This window comes from Dermochelys coriacea, chromosome 7, assembly GCF_009764565.3.
Source record: "Dermochelys coriacea isolate rDerCor1 chromosome 7, rDerCor1.pri.v4, whole genome shotgun sequence".
In the NCBI taxonomy this organism is placed as follows: Eukaryota; Metazoa; Chordata; order Testudines; family Dermochelyidae; genus Dermochelys; species Dermochelys coriacea.
In genome coordinates, this window is record NC_050074.1 from 73,163,858 (window position 1) to 73,176,560 (window position 12,703).

Consider the following 12,703-nt stretch of genomic DNA (forward strand, 5'->3'; position numbering starts at 1 on the left):
AGCTTTGATATTTAGAAAATAGGGTAAACAAGTAAAATATTAAATGTAAGTTGATTTAGGTTTTGAATCTAGAATATCCGGAGTCTTCCTAAGTGCAATAATTCTGCCTTTGAGGTTTTTTGTTTCTCTGCCAACTTACAGCTTTAGTTTTTAAAATGGTAGGGAAAGTAAAATCTGCTGAATTTCAACATTTAAAATAAGATTTTTGGCTTTGGGTTTTTTTGGTATGAGGTTGAGTGAAAATATTCAATACATTTATCTTGGGTAACAGATCCAAGAAACTCCAACTGAATCAATAATCCCTTCTGTAATAAATTATTCATACAGCACTTGGAGACATCCAGAACACCCATTCAGAACCTGGTACAATTTACTATTATGAAGGGAGTGCTACAATTCCCTTTTTTCTTAGATTAAAAAACCACAGCATGCATTGATCTATCACCTTCAAAAATCTTCCTATTAGTTTTAAATTATTTCAATTATGCACTTTTAGAAATAATTGCTCACTGATAACTAGTTCCACACGTAATTGTTTCAAATTTTATCTCCCAAAACGAAGGAAAATGTTCACTTACAGTTTATTTAGCTAGAAAAGTTAATCATTTTTTGCTATTTTAAGTTCCACTGAAGGATTTACACATTTACAGAAAAATCATATCACTTCTGAGTTATAAAATACATTAAGAGTTGCTACTTTCCCGTTAAATTGTTTCCCAAGTTTGTGAACCACTGCTAATTCTAGCACCGACAGAAGAATTAAGAACGTTAACATTTTTTAAAGAGTCTCTCCATTGTTCCATTGCACTCTATACAAAATTCAACGTTTTTCATATTGTTTTCTTTTCCAGTTCAAATACTTAAATCTCTTTTACTATGTAACTTAGAATTATATATTACAAGAAAATGTAAGAGAAAAAAAATCAGTTTGTTAAAAGTGACATTCTGAATGAATAACTAAAGATTTAAAATAAAAAAAGGAGGCTAAAAGGAGGGTTGCAAGGCGCCCGGTTTTCGATTGGAATGCCCAGTCGGAAAGGGATCCTGGTGGCTCCAGTCAGCATTGCCGACCGGGCAGTTAAAAGTCCGGTTGGCCACCCACAGCGGGGGAGGTAGGGCACCTAACCGGCTCCCAGGAAGTTGCCAGCATTTCCCTCTAGCTACTAGGAGCAAAAGCAGCCACAGGGGTACCATGGTCTGCCCCCGCCCTGAGCTCTGCAACTCTCATTGGCCAGGAACTGTGGCCAATGGGAGCTGTGGAGGCAGTACCTGTAGGCAAAGGCAGCACACAGAGCCACCTGGCCGCCCCTGCGCCTAGGAGGCAGAGGGAGACGTCACCGCTTCTGGGAGCCACCTGAAGTAAGCGCCGCCCAGAGCCCGCACCCTGACCCCCCTCCCATACGCTAACCCCCTGCCCAGCTCTGAGCCTCCTCCTGCACTCCAAAACCCCTGGCCCCAGCCCAGAACCCCCTCCTACACCCCAAAACCATCTCCAGCCCCACTCCAGAGCCTGCACCCCCAGCCAGAGCCTGTACTCCCCCCACACCCTAATCTCTTGCCCCAGCCTGAAGCCCCTACCCACACCTTGAACCCCTCATTTCTGGCCCCACTCGGAGCCCGCACCGCCAGCTCAGAGCCCCTCCCACACCCCAACCTCCTGACCCAGCCTGGAGCCACCTCCTTCACCCCAAACCCCTCATCTCCAGCCTCACTCGGAAGCCCACACCCTGAGACAGAGCCCTCACCCCTCCCATACCCCGCCCCAAGGCAGTGAAAATGAGCAAGTGAGCAAGGGTGGGGGAGAGCGAGCGACAGAGGAGGGGGGGGGTGGAGTGACTGGGAGACAGGGCCTCGGGGCACAGAAAGGTTTTCTGCAAATAAAAAGTTGGCAACCCTAATTAGAGGTAGGTTCATACATCCAGATTTAGACATCTAAATAAATGACCAGATTTTCAAGGTGCTAAGCAACACCCCCAAAAAGCTCTCACTGGACACCAAATGACTAGGAGATTTGAGAATGGCCTGTAGCAGTGAATTGTTCTATTGCTCTCCTGACAGGGGGTCTCTGCAAGAACAGCTTTAAAGAACCAGGACATGTGACAGTGCAGCAAAAATGATGTTAGTGGCAGGAAAAGAATTCACAGCTCTTAGCACCCTGATGTGGATCTTAAGGAAACTAGAGCTCAGGCCACATTAGAGTCCATCAAGATTCCAACATATCCCTAATTACGAATGTCCTGTCTTAACAAGAGCTTCATATTTCAGAAATGGATACAAACTAATGGGTATTCCACTACCTTTAAAGAAAAAGTGATCTCAATCTACCCTCAAAGTATTGATAGCGACTCTGTTCGCTATCGCTGTATCACTGTTCACAGGATCTCCTACACCAACATGCTCCATTGGAAAGGCACAAAACACTAACTGGAGGAGAAGAGGTGTACAGGTAGCATAGTGGATAAAAATTAATTTTTTATTAAAATTAAAAGCGGATTTTATTATAAAAAATAAAGCTTTTAAAATTTAAGTTTGCAATTGACAACCTATGTTAAGTCCCAAATGTATTATAATCTATTAATTCCTTTCAATACAAAAAACAATAGTAAGCAATACATATTTGTGGCCAAGTTTTAAAGTCAAAATGCTTAACTGATGGAAGGCACTGGCTAAGCACCTGGAGTTTGCTTAAGTGCTAAACCAGCTTTTGACAGCAGTAGTCTCTCTTTTGTAAGTGTGAGAGAATATTTTCTTCCTTTCATTTTATTCAACTAGTTCAGTTCAATGACTAGTTCATTCAAAGGTAAGAAATAAACTGGGATTTAAAAAACAAGCTGGAAAGCTTGTTTTTCTCTTCTAATCTATGAACAAAAACAGTGTGTGAGGATGAGATCTTCTAGTTATAAATTCTGAAAGGCATAGTGACATAGAGAAATAATCAGTTCAATTTACTAACTAGAGATAACTTTCCTTTGTTTAATAGATCAGTTTTAAACGCAAAACATATTCTGACAAATTTTGCTAAGCTTTTGTTCTTATGTATCCAACATATTAGGCAATTTTAATTAATAGAAAAATTAAAATGCTGTTTTTCTGAATTTTAGTTTAATTTAAATTTCTGTCCAAATACAAGTTGACACAAATCACAAGAAAAAGAATTAATCACTTTGTAAATAAAATCTCATTCATCATTTTCTAACATAACAAAAAATGTAAAAATTAAGAATCTGCATAAATTTAAGATATTTAAATTGCTTAAGTAAATGTATATAGAAGTAGTGTATCCTCCTGAATAGCAAAAAGAATCACCAAATTTAGTGTAAAGGCTATAATTAGTTGCAAATAAACATGTTTTAATGGTTACCAACCACTGACACTCAACCTTTCTTGAGGAAAATAACGTACAAATATAGTAAGATTAAAATCAGGGATTCCTGTTTGCTCACTGAAATCATAATTAAAAATTGGTGCTTTAAATCAATCCACCCTGGGAGGTAAACCTACAAAGTTATTCTCTAGAGTCTCTGCTATCATTTTTAAATAATCTGTTATGGTTGGAAAAAAAAACAAAACTTCAAAATGTGAAGTGAGTAGCCAATATTGAGATGCCTTTGCAGACAGTATGAATAATAGCTCCAAGGTGTCAGCTACCACATTCATTTCTATGGGCATGTCTAGAGTTTAAAAAGTGCAGCAGATCCACTTTGGCGCTTCAGTGGAGACACTACCTAAGCCGACAGGATCATGGGCATAGTTAATCACCTCCCCGAGGTGTAGCTAGGATGGCAGAAGAATTCTCCTGTCAAAAATTGTGTGTCTTTTTTACACCCCTGAGCCACGTAGTTATACGGACCTAATTTCCTAGTGTAGACCAGGCCTCTAGGTGATGTTTTAATGTCAACTTTGTTAGCTATTTCACTACTCAACAATGCACTTAAAGGAGGAATATTTTCACTCAACCTCATACCAAAAAAAAGACCAAAACCAAAAATCTCATTTTAAATGTTGAAATCCAGCAGATTTTACTTTCCATACCATTTTAAAAACTAAAGCTGTAACTTGACAGAGAAACAAAAAACCTCAAAAGCAGAGTTATTGCACTTAGGAAGACTCCAGATATTCTAGATTCAAAACCTAAATCCACTTACATTTAATATTTTACTTGTTTACCCTATGTGAATATCTATGCAAGTGTTCTCTGGGGGGAGGGAAAAGGAGCAGGGGGAGGAATAGGTGGGCCAAAGATGTATAAATTGTGTAGGTCTTGAAATATGGTAGGATTTCTGGGGGAAGTGATTAGTTTCATTTTCCTGACGGGGGGGGACTCAGCTTTCAAAAGTTTGGGAAACTCTCTTCTGTAGACAGAGCACTGTGGAGGCCATGGCTAGAGAAGTGAACCAGACCATTGTAATTGGAGAATCTCATATCAGTGACTGTCTACACTACAACCTCTACAGCAGCATAGCCACTGTTGCACCATATGTACAGATTTTCTACATGGACAGAAGTAGTTTTTCCATCGATGCGGTTAACCCATCTTTCCGAGAGGCAGTAGCTAGGTTCAAGGAAGAATTATCTACACGAAGGGTCAGGCCAACCTAACTATGGTGCTCAGGGTGCAAATTTTTTTCACAGCCATGAGCAACATAGCTAGGTCAATCTAATTTTTAAGTATAGATCAGGCCCCAGAAAGGGGGTCAGTTGTGTGAGATGACTTGTCCTTGGCTATAAAAGCTCAACAGAAGCCATCTAACAGCTCCTTGGGAAACAGGCTGGACAAACTGAAGTTTGCAGCAAAAACTTTTGAGGAGTCACAGGATCTTTACTGGTAGACTTCAATCTTGCTATCACTGGAGTCCTTCAAACCTGCTGCTCCTACTGGAATCATTCTTTGGCAGCATCTCCTTTAAGGCTCTCCAAAAGGATCAGAAGCTCTCATGGGTTTAAGAACTTTTATGCCAATTAGGGTTGTCTTTTTTCCTGGGAGCCTACTGCTGCTGTCAAAATAAACTGATTTATTTAAGGAACAAAGTGTCCAGCTTTAATTTTGGGGATGGGGGAGGGAAGAGGCTCAGGATAAGATGATTTATAGACAGGGCTGCCCTTCATTATTTGTTGTGGGGGTCAGCATTATTGCCTGGGCATATTTTGTGAGGGCAGCCTTAATTGATTTGGCGTTTTGGTAGGTGGCCTGGAATTAATGCAGTTGTAGAGTTTAGCCAGTGGGAGACCACAGGCTTTGAGTCCAAGTGGTTCTGGGTATCCAAACAAACAAACAAACAAAAAAACACGACCAGCCAAGAGGAGATACGGTTCCAGTATCAGTTCAATTTGGCTTGGCTTGTTGGGTTAGTTCTTAGTTCCCACTAGTAGATGATGTGGGTTGTTTTTTTGTTTTTTTTTTCCGCAAACCCTGGTCCCATACTGAAGTAGTCACTGATTTGAACTGCACTGAAAAACGCTTGATGCATCAAGATACCTATATGGTTGAGCAGAAACTAAAAAAATAAAAGTTAACCTTCCACCTTAGTTTCCTTTTAAATATCACTGAGTGGCTGCTACATTTCAGAACAAACACACATAACCAGCCTTGGGCACTTTTTGAAATGCAGTATGGAGCACAACTGGCTGTGCAGAGAGAAGAGAAGGAATATAGTCAACTTGCAGACAAGGTGAGCAAGTCACGCCTTTCTTCTACTATTCAGAGGTCTTTACAAAGAAACTGAAGTAGAAAGCCAGTTTTCATTTGCAGATCAGACATGCGGATCACTAAGTATAGCTAGGAAATTTAAGTTCTGATTTGCGACTGATGCAGTGCACAGTAAGAAATTAAATTTTCACTTGTCACTTTTTGGTTATTCAGGATGACGCAATGTGCAATGATTTTTTGTTGGAGGGGAGGAGAGAGGAAGACAAACAAGAGTAAAGACTTGAGTCAGTGGATTAGTATCAGTGAATCAGTTTGGTCCCTTGGAATGGGAGCATTTTTTGGATTAAGCACTAGCAACTCCTGGATAAAGCAGTTCTCAGGAGAAAGTATTTCTCAGGTAATCCCCTCTGACTAACTGAAGTAACAACTGTAGAGTGAATTGTTACTCAACACTGGGATAAAATAATTTCACCTCTTTTGCTACAAGTAAATCATACACCATGAACTTTAAAAAAATCCCACTGCCTAAAAGTTGTGCCTAGTTTATAAATAATTAATAGAACTATAACTGAATGATCAGAAAAATAGTTCTCTATTTTCTCAATTGGTTCATGTTGTGGATTTTACTATGCTTTGTGTACATTCTTTCATTTAGGCTACAGCCCAGTAATGAGAACCATTAAGAAGGACTACTGTGCAGAGACCTATTAGGTTCAATGGGACACCACAGAATTACAGGAGTGCATGACAGCAAACCCTGATGCAGAGCAGGAGCTATAATATATCTTGGTTTTGTGGGTCTCTCATACAACAGCAAGGTACAGAAAGCCAGTTTAAAAGATAGGAAAATGTGATTGGCAGGGTGACTCAGAAGCATATGTATTACCCAGAATTACTTTTAACTTTTTTTTTTAATTGACTAGGTTTCAAATTAATGATTTCCCCATAAGACCATGACCCTGAAAATTCTTACTCATGTAAATAATCCAATTTAAGTCAACTGGATTACTTATGATGGTAAATTTATGCTGGTGTTTAAGAGTTCCAGAATTGGGGCCTAAGTTGGGCCTTCCTATTTCCATACAGCACAGTGTTTCCAAGTAAACATGAGACTTCTCAAGCGCACATATAAGAAATCATACCTATATATTCTTGCATGTAGATTTTTGGGACACAGTCTTTTTGACATATGGGCATGTAGTTAATTCCTACCAAGCCCAATCATTGATGGGAACCTCTAGAGATATTACTGTAATGCAAATATTAAATAATGATAGAATATTTAAAAATAATGTATTTTCAAGTCTGTTATATTTCTATTTGGGATAGGAGTCAAGAAAACACACAAAGTAGCACAATATCATTCACATATACATACACAAATGCTCTATGTCAATAAGAAACTCTCGAAAGGAGTAACAAATTCTAATAATTTAAGTAACTCTGCCTAATTATGAAAGTGTATTATAGTGAATTATAAAAGGAACATAGGAGAGGGAAATAAATACACACATTTGAGTTAATGAACTTTATAATTCTCCTAAAAAAAATCATGTTATTCTAAGCAAAACAATGTTTCTGACAAAATCTAGTATTTTTAGAACTAAACACAAAATTAAATACCACAGCGAATGATGAGAGATATTTTCTGGCATCTAAAAAAATTTATTTCAAGGGCAAGTTCCTTCCCAAATAGTAAGGAGGCCCTTTTAAGTTAACTGGAGTAAAAAGCGATCAGCCATTGTAACTTAAAATCCAAATAAGGTAAAACATCTCAAACAAATTACAAAAAGTTGTGCCTTTGTTACATCTACAGAGGTTGGAAGAGTCATAATGTCAAGTAACTGTGCCTAAAATATCTGGGGAAAAACACTGTTTCCCCTTTTCAGGCCCCTTTTAAAGAAAATCTCTTTTGGTGTCTCTCCTCTAAGTGGGTGCAGGGATAAAGACGACTGGCAATTGCGTATTCTAGCCTCGCCAGCATGTCTCCAGCCTTCAAGTGTAGTGGTAGGCTCTGGAATGCAGAATGAGTAACATGATCTCTTCACTTGCCTCCTCCTTCACAGAAACATTTAGAAAGTAATTTAACCTCTTAAAATGGCATCGCAGCACTGCATAGCAGGGAGCATATCTATCTATATGTTCTTCTGAAAAAAGAACGAAAACCTTTTTTTTATTTAAAGATTCACAGGAATTGAGTCTACATTATATTTGGATATGTCATTTATAGCTATATATCTAACTATTTACTCTTAATATGTCTGCTTGCAAAATAAAAGCCACTGGTTACAAAAACAAAAACAAAACAGATTCACTACAGCTATGGAGGTCTCACTGCTTTGATTCACCTAACTTTACTAATCTTAGAAATGAAGACAATAGAAATTACTTAGAAACATGCAATAAATAAAGGTGGAGACAATGTTTCCCTTACATTGAATAATGTGAATTTCAGACCCCAATGATTATGAAATCAAGTTACAAATCCATTAACCATATCAAAACCACATCATTTACTCAAGTTAAGAAAATGATATAGTTATAAATCTGACCAATTTTTCAAGCGATAAGCACACAGTTTATTTATTGTACCAATGTTTTAGGTACTCTCAGTTTCAACCCTTGATTACACACATGCACAAAAAAATACCCATAGAAAAATAAAAATTAAAGGACAGCTTAGATGTATATCAGTCTTATAAAAATTACACAAATTAAAAGCTTTGTCAATACAGCTTTTTTTCACTGATGGCTGTTACCCAAAACTGATTTTATGCATCAAGATTTTTTGGAATGTTATAATTCAAAATAAATTTGGTTGAAATTCATCCACATAGAAGAGGGCTAATATCTTTACCATACTGAACACAAGTTTCAGTTAATTAAGCAAACACTATTCTACAGTTTGAGACTTTAAGATTTAAAAAGTATCAGCCAGTGATCATTCTGCTGGTAGAAGGAAGGATAATTTTAAAAAACAAAAAAACCACTTATTTCAAAAATAATTGCTGGAAAAAAATCTTTTCTTACAATACATTTAGAACAATTTTTGCATTTTTAGATAAGAAGGTTGACTGAAATAAAATTATCCAACTACCATACTGGTACAGATCAGTGGTTTATCCAGTCCAGTATCATGTCTGTCATTTTATTTATTTACTACATAAAAAAAAATACTAGGTTAGGAGAATACGGGTGGATCCAGTGCTTAAGACACTAGCCTGGGATGCAGGAATCTCAGTTTCAATTCCCTGCCCGTGTGACCCTGAGTTACAGTGGTAGCCCAGACTCTGAGACCCTCCCCAACCCCATCTCACAGCCTAAACATCTACTTTGCAATTTTATAACTCCACAATCTGAGCATTTGGAGCCCGAGTCAGCTGACTTGGCTCAGCAGCATAGACAAACGTTTAGTGCAACCTTTCTCAAATGTGGCCACCAGAGGCTTTTCTTGTGGTCACAGCCTCCTGGGATGTGATGGGGGAAGGGGGAAAAGTACCTCTCCCTCCTCCTTCCTATTGCTCCTGGATGCACTGCCTTGGTGTTGGTTGCTGGGGCCACCAGCAGGGATTGGGCCTTGTTCCCCTCTGGAGTCGCCTCGGGCACAGCGCTGTAGGAACAGGCAGCCAGCGAGTTCCCCACTTTCATGGGGCAGTGGGGCTCATGCTGTGGGCTTTAGCCCTCAGGTGGTGGGGCAGCAGGCTCTGGATACCGAGCTTCAGGCTCCAACCCCAGGGGGCTCAGAGTGCGTGGTAGCAGGCCCCGGGCTCCAGCCACATGGCTTCAGGCTCCACCTCTGGGTTCTGTCCTCCAGCCACGAGGCTTCAGGCTTGGAGCAGGGCTTCAGGCTGAAGCCACATGCTGCTTCCCCCAATCCCCCACCGCCATCTCCCCTGACCCGCACTGCCTCCCCTCCCTCCAGGGCTTAATTTGTCCCCAGGCTTGACAGGGCTGAGTAAGTCTGTATGTTTGTAAATATGACTTTTCACAACGGCTAGCTTACTAGCTAGCAATAAATAAATGACAATGATTTGGACATGTATATGTGCATATTTATGTGGTTTTCCTACAGTTAATTAAGTACTTTAGGAAAAAGTACGAGTTGGTGGCCGCATTCTCAGACCATCAAAAATTTTGTCCTGAGAACCCCTGCCTTAGTCTCTCTGTGCATCAGTTCCCCATCTATTAAGTTAATTATTTGTATTACCACAGTGCCAGTGACCCAAGTTTGTACACACACACACACACACACACACCCTCCCCCAAAAAAAGATGATCCTTGCCCCAAAGAGCTAATGAGGAAAACATCCTTTATAGGACAAGGCAAGTCTTGTGAGGTTATATACACTGAAGACTGCAAGTCCTCAGATACTACAGTAATGGGGCCCACTCAAGAACCCACAATAGATAAATGCACCTTTGCAAAATACTATTATTCCAATAAATATCAGACTTTTTAAAAAACTCTTAATAAGATGCTGTATGTGCCTCAGTAACCTGCAGCGATAAATTCCACAGCTGATTAAAATGTAGGTTTGACAAAATTCAATTTTTATTTTTTGATAATTTTGACAGATAATATCCATGTTCATTTTTAAGCATTTAAATTTTTTGTCTATTTAAATTTTCACAGTTGTGGAAAATTCTGGGAGGGGCAGACAACTATTTAATGACAGTAGATACTAAGATTTAAAAAGTGAAACCTTTACAATTGTTAAAAAACTGTCAACATCATACATCAAAACATACAAAACAAATATACTTAAATCAAACTCAAATAATTTCTAGAGCAGATTCTTACTTTGCCTTTCTATACATTTCTATCATCATCAATGGAAATATCTTTTTGTCAACTTGTGTGTACACGGTGAAATCATAATTTACCGATACAAACCTAACCCTTCCAAGCCCAGTTATATGTGCATAGAATTTCTTTCTGGTATACATTGCAAATGTTATCTTTTAATAGTGTTTCAGTAACCCCTTGCTCTTTTATGGAAAAAGGTACACAGAATAATTTGACTGACCTTGTCCACATCATTCATTATTAAATACACTATTATCTCCTTTTCATATTTCAAAATTGCATAACTATAGACTTTTTAAGTCTCTCCTCTTACAGAATCCTTCTTATATCTTTTACATATTCCTCTCTTTTGGAATTCATCTATTTCTGCTTTTTTTTTTTGACATTAGGTGACCAAAACTGTACATAGCATTCAAGGAGAGGACAAAATTTATCTACTGGCACCATATTTTCTGTAGTTATCTGTGTCCATATATTAATATCAACCTTGGAAAACACATAAGTATCTAAAAATCCATTATTTTTTCTTTAAAAAATACTAATTGCATATTAACTTCATTAGATTAAAATTTATGAAGACTGATTGACATTAATGCACCACATGTTACCATGCATACTGTAATGCATATATGCAATGTTAATCCATACAACCAGTCTAATAAGTAGCTATAGAACCTGCAGTAACCACCTTCTTCCTCCTACACTGTAAAAATATTTTATATATATTTTAAACAAAATTCCAGAAGCAAACATCTTATTATGAACTACTTGCCAATTTCAAAACATTTAGTATCCAAAAAAAAAAAAAAAAAAATACAGAGTCAATCAGGAATTTTACCTCAGTAATTGCACTCCACCAAGCAATCCAGTTACAGATGGTAATGACTACCTGACACCTGTTCAATGGCTTCCATAAAGTGAGTTGGAGGTCTCAGTTCTTTTTTAGGAGGTGTTCACATCACAATACTACCATTGGCATCCTTCTAATAACTTTGGCAAAGGCCAAAGATTAAATCAACAAAGAACCTCCACTACTCTCTGATTCCTAGATGTTAAGCCTGAGCCAAGGGTTAAGGTTCTTTGCTGGAGCAGTGTACTTCCTTGTGATATACTTGCTCTTTGGACAAGCAAAATAGTCTCCATGGCTCTCACTTGAACATCTTTATTTCACAAGATATTAACTTTAGTAATTAAAGAAAACAATAAAACATTGGCAGAGCTATACAAAAAGCAAGTAGAGGCTTCAACTAGGTCAGAGACCCCTTGTCCTATAAATAAAACAATATATACCCAATTTACAGAAACTTTTCTGCTAATGCCCTTCTTTTTTCAGAGCAGCCGTAAGTAAATATGGTTGTAACGCTTCATGAAACATTCAAGAATGCCTTTTGCTGCTTCAGTGACAATACACATTTAATGCCAGCAACGATTACACTAAATTACTGCAATACGAGTACAGCATGGTCTCTAGCTCTCAGAAGCAGGATTACAAAGGTGGTGATGCTGGAGAAGCACAATAAATAGGCTCACTATGGAGTGCTTTTTGCAGATTTTACTCCAGAAGTACGATCAATTTGGTTGAATTGCCTCAATCTGGTAGCTGACTTGGGTATTTCCACATTTTGCACAGCGATGTCAACTTAAAATTAATTGTAACAAATGAATTAAAAGTGGTGTCTGATACTATACATGATCAAAAGCCCTTGTGTACAGTAAAACCCTTGCCACTTTGTTGCTATTTTACCTTTGTATATTCCTTTTTTTAAAAAGTTGTGTTTTGGTTTTCTATCCACCTGCTGTATGAAAACATAGGGGAAACAATGACTAGCTGCACTACAGGAACAGTGACGTTGTTATACACAGAGTGCTCTAAAACACTAAATTTAAAAATTGAAACATTTTCTCTAATTTCCTTCAGTTATAGTAATCTTAGGTGCTTTCTTATGCTAACAGCTAAACAACTGTCAGACAGATGTGATTTTATCTTAACAGAGTCCCTTTGAACATTCCTCAGTTTGAGGGGCAAAGATTCATGAGTTTTATAGTTGTAAAAAGCTTAAATGAGTACAATTTTAAGCCCTGATGCTGTAAACAATATGCACAATTAGTCCCATTGACCTATAAATGAACTCAGTGGGAGTACTCACATGCATAAAGTTACTCATGTGCCTAAGCGTGTGTAGGATCAGGGCATTAATGGACAGTAAAATCCACTTAGATATATACATTTATTTCATACATTAAAATAT

The 12,703-nt window shown here is 38.1% G+C and overlaps 1 protein-coding gene across 2 annotated transcripts in view; it reads right to left on the bottom strand.

The window, feature by feature from the left end:
* BMPR1A (bone morphogenetic protein receptor type 1A) overlaps positions 1 to 12,703 on the bottom strand; it is a 207,705-nt gene that overhangs the window by 176,351 nt on the left and 18,651 nt on the right. The gene's annotated exons all lie outside the window — the stretch shown is intronic.